Source organism: Dermacentor andersoni, chromosome 8, assembly GCF_023375885.2.
Source record: "Dermacentor andersoni chromosome 8, qqDerAnde1_hic_scaffold, whole genome shotgun sequence".
Classification (NCBI taxonomy): domain Eukaryota; kingdom Metazoa; phylum Arthropoda; class Arachnida; order Ixodida; family Ixodidae; genus Dermacentor; species Dermacentor andersoni.
The window spans coordinates 30,298,914-30,309,480 of record NC_092821.1 but is presented as its reverse complement, the minus strand read 5'-3'; the positions used below and the strand labels follow the sequence as shown (position 1 = coordinate 30,309,480).

The 10,567-nt window shown below is 42.0% G+C and overlaps 1 long non-coding RNA gene across 1 annotated transcript; it reads right to left on the bottom strand.

Moving 5' to 3' along the window:
- Positions 1–332: 332 nt before the first annotated feature.
- Positions 333–10,566, bottom strand: LOC126526212 (uncharacterized). The gene is made up of 3 exons (XR_007598475.2): positions 10,514–10,566; positions 9,062–9,126; positions 333–669 (listed from the first exon to the last, which is right to left on the bottom strand). It is a non-coding gene; the product is annotated as an uncharacterized lncRNA (long non-coding RNA).
- Between the last annotated feature and the right edge of the window lies 1 nt (position 10,567).

The window sequence follows — 10,567 nt, the reverse complement described above, 5'->3', positions numbered from 1 at the left end:
TATAAGCTGACGGCTTATTCACGCGAAATTGATACACTCACAAAAGGCGGGAAGGTATTATTAAAAAAGTGTAACACCATAGCTGCACGTCACCCAAGAAAATACTATAAAGAATGGAACAAGGGTTTGTTTGCAGCAGTTCATTAATTTATAACAGATTTTCATGGCGCAAGGGAAAGTTCTGACCATGCTGGCAACAGTAGTGAATGAATTCAAAACCATTTAATGATGTACGCCTATGCATTCTCACGTGCTCGCTGTTTTCGGTATGAGGGCAGTATTTTGCTGGTTTTCCAAAACTAAAAACAATGTATAGATTACCTCATCAAGTGTCAGGAGCAATAAAACAGCGACGGCCCAATCGCTTCAACTTTATTGTTTCTTCAGCAGGAAAAACAGATTCGTTCATTCCGTGAAAGCAAGAGTGAAAGCCTGGGAAACGCCAATGCACACAAGTGATGATATAGGTTGATCACCGTTTTTCAACTTAAGAAGATAATCCGACAAGTTTTTTTGCGACTTCTACAATTTTTGGAAAAAAGGCTTCAAAATAGGATTGTATAACTTCCGCCACAGAACCCAGGTTCCATGGGCTGTCTGCTCTGCTTGATGCTTCTCCGTTACTGTCCACTTCTGATCCGGGGCGTCCCGATACCATGGCCAGCATGGCTGTAAACAGAAATTGCATCCTGTGTTAAATTGGGCACAAATCAGCTATCGCCGGCCGTGGGAAATTCTAATTTTGTCTGTAACGTATATGCGAATAGAATACCTATGCGCGTTAGGAAACCATTTTTTGTCAGACTCCTAATTTTCACACTATATATATATCACCATAAGGCTTAGGTATATATATTAATATTAGGCAATTATGGTACGCGCGGAAAGAGACTTTAATCGTGTAATCGTTGTTACATTTAACGCAAACACCTTTAGCAAGGCAACCATAACAGATTCTATAGAAACAGCGTTTTTGCTTAGCTGCATGCTAAAAAACCGCTGATTGTCAAAATTAATTTGTAGCTCTGCTCTGCGGCATGCATCAAAATACACAGCGCAGCTCCCGGACGCTAAACCGCATAAATATATTCTAAATAAACAAAGTGGTATCATGGTTTGCATGAACCACCGCCTTCTCTTCTGGTGCGTATGAACTTTGTCGCTTCTAACTCTTCCAATTAATTCACCAAATTCAGACCGACGCAACCTGGATTCATCTGAGCTTTACGCCGGGTAGCTTTATTGACGTAAACTAAATCAACAAACATTTTGACCTGTAATGTGCAAAAGTGTAAGTCATATCCTGGACATTTAGCTCAATTACAGTATGGTATTTCATTTCACTGTTGTGCATTTTTGTTATTTCATACCTCCCTTGCCACATGCCGCGTAAACAAGGGCCTCATATCTAGCCCAGCAAATTACTAGACTTTTGTCTGTAGTCATTCCAAAATCTTGGCATAAGAAAGCGTGATTCTAATGTTTCATAACATAAAGTTTCTTAATATCTATATCGCAGATCCAACTTGTCTGTCAGGTTTACGGTGGGTTTAGGTACCAGAAACGTTCGGATGTGTCGGTATCACGCTTTCGGAGTTTCAATTAAGTCCATCGGCATATTCTAGAGTCAAACCTAACATGGTCATGAGCTACTACATGAAATAATAACTTTCTTTCGGGGCCTCTATGTGAAATTTAGCACAGCGATAGCGGCCTACAAACGACAGGAAGTTCCGTGTCAAAGGCACTTTGCGGGTCACAGCGTTTCTCCTGTGGAGCGATTTACCAGGGGCTGATATTCACGCCAGTGGCACTTTCTTGTTTTTGTAACAAGGTTATTCCAACCTTGCATTGGTCTGCGTTGTCCTTAACAAGAGAAGTATTTATGAAGCGACCAGCGTTGGTATATTTAGGTTACGATAACGTATTCTAAGTCAATTTTCTTTCGCGATTTTCGAAGATGCATAAGAAAGCCGTCATAATGTCGTTATTGTTTCAGAGGCCGCTGAGGCCACCGGGCTAGTCGGAAATGAAACTGTGGCAAGCATAATGCCAACAGAGGAAGCGTTGCGCAATCTAAATCGCTTTGTGGCGCAGGTGAGCCCCCAATACACTTAAGCCTAAAGGGAAATCAGTAGACTTTTGGACAGACAGGAGTAACTTTGTGTTCGTTACCTGCATACTCTGAGAGAATGTACAGAGATTGCTCATAATTTTGAGATGCTCCCCGCCCCCCCTTCCACCCACTTCAAGCTCGACAGAAATCAACATATCAGCAAAGAGGGCGCCCCAATTCACACTTCTGACAAAAGGCTTGTACGCAAGCATTTTAGTGCGTGGGCTAACGCCATTTCAGCACTTCAAAAAAAGAGAAAAAAACACGTCCTTTTGTTTACGTAAAGCCTGACCCCTGAAAGCATGATCTTTTTAACTTCACGCAGAAACTTCTCTGGGAGTTGCGTATGTATGCGTAAACATTCTGCACTTCCTCATCTCCATACAGCCCTATCTCATTATCAATGTTATGAAACATGGTCCGACCAGTATAAACCTTGTGATCATCATCTGTAGCTATCAACCTTATCGAACATCATCAGACCCTTATCAACTCTTATCGGCCCTTATCGACCTGGATGTCCGGCGAAGATATTGCAAAACCACTACATTTGCTAAGAGCTGTATCCAATGCTTTATAGATGGTTCGGATGCTTGTTTTGAGCTTGTTCTTTATTGAAACGTATGCTATTGAAACATATGTTGTGTTTGTTGTATGGAGAGAGAGAGACAAACAAGCTTTAATGACATGCTGAAATGTTGGCCTGGCTGTATGGGTGATCTTAGTGAATTTATGCTCTGTTTGATGAGCATTTGTAACCACTGCCTTACAGGGTATAATGGTTTGTATTTTTTGTTTGCTTACGGAGGTATGAGCAATTGCTTACGGGGTTAGGAGCCACTGTTTTGGGGGTATGAGCCATTGCATTCGGCTTACGTGACGGACGCACATGATTCTCGTTGGGTTCGCATAGAAATGCTCCACATTTAAACCTAAAAGCTCACAGGCCCCGCCTTCATTCTTTTTTCATTTTTTTTTTTCAACGCTACGCACTTCCGTTGACAGTGTCGTACGCGCGCTGTTGTGTGGTTGGAGAGTGCACAATTTTGCGCGCTGTGCACAAGGACGCACGACTAGCGGTATACTACCGTGCTACACGAATACTGACGCATAACAAGAGGATCGCAGAGCATGTTCACGCGCTGGAACACGGTAGAAAATGACATAGCTTCCGTACCTCCGCCCGTGACTGCACGACCATGGGAACAAGCAGACGAAGCGGAAGTACATCTCTCTTGCTTCGGTGCGAAGTAAAACAAAAAAAAAAACACGCAGACACTCCGTTTGTGTGTTTAATTATTTTTCTAAACTTCAGTAAGTCAATTCAAGCAACAGATCACACAAATAACAGATGGTGCCTTGAATAATTATCGAAGTCACATGTCACAACGAGCGACGTCACACTGCGGACCCGAGGACGTAAGCGCAGAGACGCGAGTACGTCACCGTCCGGCTTGTAGCGCAGCGGCCGTGATGAAAAGGGAAAACGGGGTTCGGATTTATATTTCAGGTCTTTCCGCGGCGCTTAACGATGTAATTCTTTGCAAACACGATCGTTGGCGCGCATTGTATGCTCTGCGCTTGTCAGCTTAAAATGGCTACACCTGATGAGGGGCCCTTTAAGAAAGTGAGTATTTTTCACAGTTACAACCATTGCAAGTTTAATAAAAGTTGACAATGTCGTCCTTGATTGACTAATTGTTAGCCTCGATATCTAGGCAGGATCACTTTACAGCCATGTTTCTATGTTATTTTTTTTTTTGCTTTGTCCAGTGTATAGGAGTTTGACCTAAGCAGCCAGAAGACATATCTCCTCTTCTGAGCGTTATTTGTTGCTGCTGTTATTAGCTCTAGGAACGTGGCCGGCCCAACATTATCTTTATCGTAAACGCTGCGGGAATTCTCGTTTTCTATGCACGAATAATGTAGCTAAGAAAGAGTATAGCCTGCATAAACATTATATTTTGGCTCCATATTGGTTGTTTTACGAAGAAGCACATCATTGTATTATCTACACATCCCATGCCTACGTGCATGTTATATGATAGAACAGTAACTGGTTGCTTAGAACTGAAACATGGGTGAGTTCGTATCAATTCATCTTTTCGGTTGCGAGCATAACACACGGATGAGAAGGAAGAAATGGGTGACACGAACGGTTATCATTTGCTAGCAATAACTAACTTCTGTTCTGTCTTTTGGGCATCGTGTTCATGGCTAGATTTCTGCGTCGATAGCTGCATTCGAGCGGTCTGCACGTATTTCCCTCCTTCCTGCATTGTTGTCCTTTCAACTTTGAGCAGTAGTTCATTGTATCTGAAGGTCTCTGTGAGCACATCACTGCTTGACATAATTAGTGCAAATGATAAATCTTATATCATCGATGTCCTGCAGTATTTACGCTAGTTGCATGGAGGCAATGTTAAAAAATAACGGTTCCAGAAAGGAGCCTTGTGGTACCCCGTGGTTCGATGCCAAAGAACCCAGTTCCTGTCAGTCCAAGTGTTTGGAAAAATTACCGGTAGCACGAGAACTAGCGCGCTATTTTTGTCACCTGGAGCAGTAAGTCGGGTTTTTTGAAGTTTCGTAAATATGGTATCGTATAGTACATTATCACATGCTTTGGTTGTGACAGTCGCCACTCCAATTATCCCTAAATTATTTTAAGGTGAGGCATGGAGGAATTGATCTTGCAGTATATCTAGACCACGTTTCGTACCGAAATACGGTCTGAATACGATATGAGAAGGTAATATATATAGATGTGTTTGAGCCACTTGCTGGGAAAGTCCAGTAGCCAGCATTCGCAGAATTTGGAGACTGTTGCTTTTAAAGAGCTGACAGGATCGAGAACTTCGAAGCATGTCGGCGGCCTATAACCTGGTTTAGGTTTGAGCAAGTAATCTGCCACAATTTGCTATTAAACTGAGTCGACGGGAGAATGCACCTTCGAGGCCCATTATTAACATAACGAAAAGTAGTTTCGCGTGCAGCGTTCTGTAACTAAATGGGTGGTTTACTCACCACTTTCTCGTATGCCAAAATAAAGTGTCATGAAGGACAGTCTTTCCACAAGACCCGGCCAATGAAGCAGAGCTAACCAGCATCCCTCACATGAATATGGATGTAATGCTCTGGAGACGTTATGACTGGACGCATGCAGCGCTTGCCCGTTCATGGATAATATAAATCGAGGCAAAGTAGCAGCTTACAATATTCGTGTATGAGTTCGCAATTTTCCTAAGCATGATGACGTTAAACAGTTCTTCCTGTTAAATTCATGTTTGTAACGTCGTGTACAATGCTTTTCACCGGAGTGACGAAGCGACAAGCTGGCTCTATTGGTGAATTTTCGTATAAGTTTACAAATTGTGGGTATTAACCTGCGTCACAAAACGGACACTATTTGTCGTGACGCATTCTTGTGTTACTTATCAGGTAAAGTGCTCCAAAAGGGTTTAGCATTCTGTTCTTTTACTGAAGACGATGACGTCAAAGTCAAGTCACCCATGTCGTCTGGCCATCTCATCCTCGGGTTCTCCTTCGCCATACATCGAAATTAAAAAAAAAATTACAGCCTCTTCAGATTTCTCTTAAGCGATAAACGACGAAAGCCTACTCTTCCTTCTCTTATCTTCCGCCCCTTCTTTTTTTACTCATCTCTTTCTCTTCTTTCATTTAGTCATTACTGCTCGCTATTAAGTATTTTCAGTCATTTGTAATCGATTGTGTTCATGACAAGCCGTCAGCAGACATATTGGTCATATTATTTCACCCATCATGTTTTATTCGTGTACCCTGAAGGCCCTTTTACAGGCATTACATAGGGGGTTACTTCACAATACATACCATATTACTGTAAATAAATAATGAAAACGAGCTCCATTTGCTGAGAACAGAACTTCATAAAATATACTGAAAAAGTAGAACTAAAATGGTAGTGGCAACAATAGAGACTAAGGCCCACACAATGAAACGTTCCTTTCCTTCGAGCGCTTCCTAACCTTACGTGAGGCGTCCTTACAGCGAAGGACCGATGGAGGAAGCAAGCGTACTCTGAAAGCTCCCTTCACCCGTCCTCACGTAAGGAGTGGTTGCCGCATGCCTGGGTTCGAGATTATCTTTTAAAAGCTTCGCGTGAACACCATTATTCAATAAAAAAATGTTGTATTGTCACACAATCTTTAAATTGAAGACCTAATATAGAGAAGCGTGGACGCTTTCTTCTAGTTTTGTTTACTAAACTTAAAGAAGGTACCGCATTACAGTGCAAAACTTGATGTGCTCCAGCAACGCCTAGCAACTCCTAGCAACACTTCCATACCGCACGCGTGACTGAAACGAACATGCCTGGCAAGACGTACCGTGCTCGCGCTTCTCCGCGGGTGAGCGACGGCGCGAATGCGTAAGCAAGCATCACATGGTTAAGCAGTGAGTTGAAGCGCTCGTTCAGGGCCAGGAGCGGCGTAAGGACGCACGAAGGTAGCTTTGGAGCTACCTTATGCTGAGGAAGCACCAAGGAAGCCTTCACCGAGGGCCCCTCAGTTAGGAAGCTTTCAGAGTGACATAAGGTAGCCTCACCGCGATGAAGGCTTCCTTACTGAGGTAAGGAAGATTTCATTATTAAGGGGGGGGGGGGGGGGGCTAAAACAATTCTAAGCAGTCGGCACAATACCATTGTAACAGTCGCCGCGCAATAAGCACTTCAGTTTGCAAACAAAAGCGTCGTGGCTATCGACGGAAATGATTTTCGCAGGCAGCTTATTCCAGTGGTAAACGGCAAGGAACAATGGCGAATGACGCATAAGCTTCGTGCGAGCGATCTTTGGTTATACTTTAAAGCCGTGGTCTAATCGGAGAAAGGTGCGATGGGCCTGTATGATATGAGATTCTGTGAATGGCGCAAGATTGTAATAATGTCAGTGAAAGTAAGATAACAGGGTAACAAGTCTTTTCGTTTCCAGTGAACATAAATTTAGAAACGATTTAATACCAGTAATGCTGGAGTAGCGAGAGTACTTCCGTGTGTGGCGGCCTTATGATTCGAGTTTCCCGGCAAGGTATGCTTGATGCAGGTTCCAGATGATGGCGGCGTATTCTGGTTGGGATGTGACTAAAGTTGTGCATGCTAGTAGTTTGGCTTCCTGATTTGAGGAATGTAAGTGATGCCTAATGAAACCCAGGTTCTTCGACGCTTTGGTGGTGACGTTATCAATGTGTTTATGCCATATCAGGTCTGAATAAATATGAACGCCTAAATATTTTACTGCAGGAACTTCTCACTGGTCACGTTATTGATAGAATACAAGGAGGACACAGTGAGATTAGTTGTGGTAAATGTTACAGCTTTTGTTTTGGAAACATTAATCTCCATCTGCCATTGTTCACACCACTTAGCGATTTCGTCAAGATCAGACTGCGAGGAATTAGTATCAGAAGGGTCAGTCATCTTTCTGTAGATAACACAGTCGTCGGCAAATAGTTTAATAGTGGAAGTAAGGTTGCTGCTTATGCCAATAATATAAAAAAGGAAGAGAATCGGCCCAAGCCCAGCACCTTGCGGCACACCATAGTTTACATGGGTAAGTGCAGAACAAGATCCATTGGCAGAAACAAACTCGTGTCAGTTAGTTAAAAATAACGATCCCGTGTAGGACATTATTAGTCATTACTGGTAATTACTAAGTATTTTGAGCCATTTCTAATGAATTGTAATTGCTACAAGTTGTCCTTAGACATATTGGTTGTTTCATAGTCATAACTAGTCATTACAAGTCATTTCAGTCATTATTAGTCATTACTGCTCACTACTAAACATTTTAAGTCATTTGTAATCAATTGTGGTCATTACAAGCCGTAGTTGGACATGTTGGTCATATCATAATCATTAGTAGTCATTACAAGTCATTTCAGCCACTATTATTTATTACTGGTCATAAGCATTTTTTGTCATTTCTAATCAATTGTAGTCGTTACAATTCGTCGTTAAACATATTACTCATTTGGCAGTCATTAGTGGTCATTACAAGTAATTTCAGTCATTATTAGTCATTACTGGTCATTACTAAGCATTTTTAGTCATTTATAATCAATTGTATTCGTCACAAGTTGCCGTCAGACATATTCGCCATTTCATAGTCATTATTACTCATTAAAAGTCATTTATGTCAATAATAGTCATTACTGCTCACAAGTAAGCATTTTTAGTCATTTGTAATCAATTCTGGCCATGACAAGCCGTCGTTAGACATATTGGTCATCTCGTGGTCATTCGTAGTTATTACAAATCACTAGTAGTCATTTTTGTCATTACTACTTATTACTAGACATTTCTAGTCATTTCTAAAGAATTGTGGTCATTACAAACCTGGTCTTTTCGGAGTATTTAGTAGTCATAACAAGTCATGAGTAATCACTGTGAGTCATTATTACCCTCTGTCAATCTCTATTATAACGTTATCATTCACTAACTCTCACTATCAGCCATTTTTCATTCTTTATTCTGTCTTTAATCTGTCTTCATATGGCGTGATGACGCTTCGGCGGGCACTCCGGCGGTCAGGTCTGCTGACACAAACTTCACCATGAGCCTAGAAAGGCTTTCGCCTTAATACTTGTTTAACACCACCGCAGTTTATTATCGTAGCTTTATGGCAATACGCCTTTAGCTGATAGCTCAATTGCGCAAGTTTGCGTGATTGTAGTTTGGGCTGGTCAGTGTACTTCAGGGGCGCCAACAGGCGGTGTGAAATTGGCCCGTGCAGACGTTGTTGCCATATTAAAAAAATATCAAGCGGGAGTGGCGTTGTGTCCCTGATATATTTCGGCTACTGCAATAAGTGAGATCTAGGTTGCAGGAAACGCTGAAGCACGCAGATCTTAATTCTTTGTCTGTGTTGTTCACGAAAACGTTAGCACTGCCTCAACAAGAGAATGACGTCTTACCAAGCGTGATGACAGCCACGGCAAGTATCTGTATTCTCAGGCAGCAAGGCATTTCTTGCAGTGATCTGTTATAACAAGTCGAGAGAGTAAAGTCACAACCTTGCACCTTTTATATCCTGCATGACTTCGGCTAATGTAATCACTGTTGAATCAAATTACCTAAGGCGCGGCGGGCTCCTCCTTAAAAGATGAATTGGAGGCATACGCCGTGACAACATTGTGCGATGCATACTTCGGCGTGCACTGTCTAAGCAAGCGAGAAAGAAAATGCTGCTACTGCAAATGAACTTCACCGGACACGCCCTTTCTGAGCTTAGTGCAATCCTGGAAATTTTGGCCTATTTATAATGTTCCAGTGCGACCTGGCGCATCTGTAGACAAGTAGAATAAAAGGTTCACGTAACGTAAATCGACAAAACGACATCGAAAATTAATGATATGGTATACCGTGCTGAAACTGCGCCGTGTCATACCGCAGATCTCTTGCCATGTAGCCTTTATTGAGGCAAGAACAACCATGCCTGCGCGTCCGTCACTTAATTGATAATATTAAAACTTATCTACCAGCAACTACCGCCATTAGTTTGCTGTTTACTTCAACAATAAGTTAATCGTAGGAAAAAAAATTGATTTAATTCTAAAAATACTTGTCTTCGTCTTTGTAGCTCCGGATATCAAATAAGATTTCCTTCCATGACATTATTTGAAGGCAAGGGCTCAAATGTATCACATATTTGAGGTTCATTATTTAAAAGCTTGAATAAATGAACTAGGTGTTCGCAACAATCATATAAAGTATGGACGACGGGGAAAGCAAAGGATTGGTTCTCAGAAAAGAGTGATTTTTGGATGTTCCACTACTTAGAGCATGTTACTAGTTTTCAGATCCTTATTATTCATGAACATGTGAACGAATTTACTCCTGTTAGTGCCTGCATCGCGTCCTATGCGCAAGTTTCGCACTCCGTCTGAACGTTGTGAAGCAATGCATCGGTAAAACAGAAGAAAGTTGAACAAGCGATAGTTAAAGAAGAGTACCAAAACTACTATCGTCAATAGATTCTCAGGTTTCACGCGTCATTACCACTAGATTATGAGGCATACCACACTAGGAAACTCCGGCTAAATGTTCACCTCTTCGGCTTTCCTTAAGGTGCACCCAATGCATGGTACTTCAGATATAAACGATTCAAAGGATGAAGAACAGAAGAGAAACGTGGCACACATAGCCACTGGTCGTTGTCTGTGCCACGTATCTCCTCCATCGGTCGTCTTTTGTGTTGTTTATATCTCAAGAATGTTTGCCAACTGACCCAGATCGCAACTCGTCGGTAATGCAACATGGGCGTTTTTGCATACAATTGTCGGTAGAGTCCGTAAAAGAAATAAGGTGACCTGATAGACGAAATAACGCGGTTATAAACCGACAATGGAGCATTACTTTCCTCTTACCGATGAACTGATAGCCGATCGAGATGACTTCTTCAGTAACGGCTCTTTCTGTGT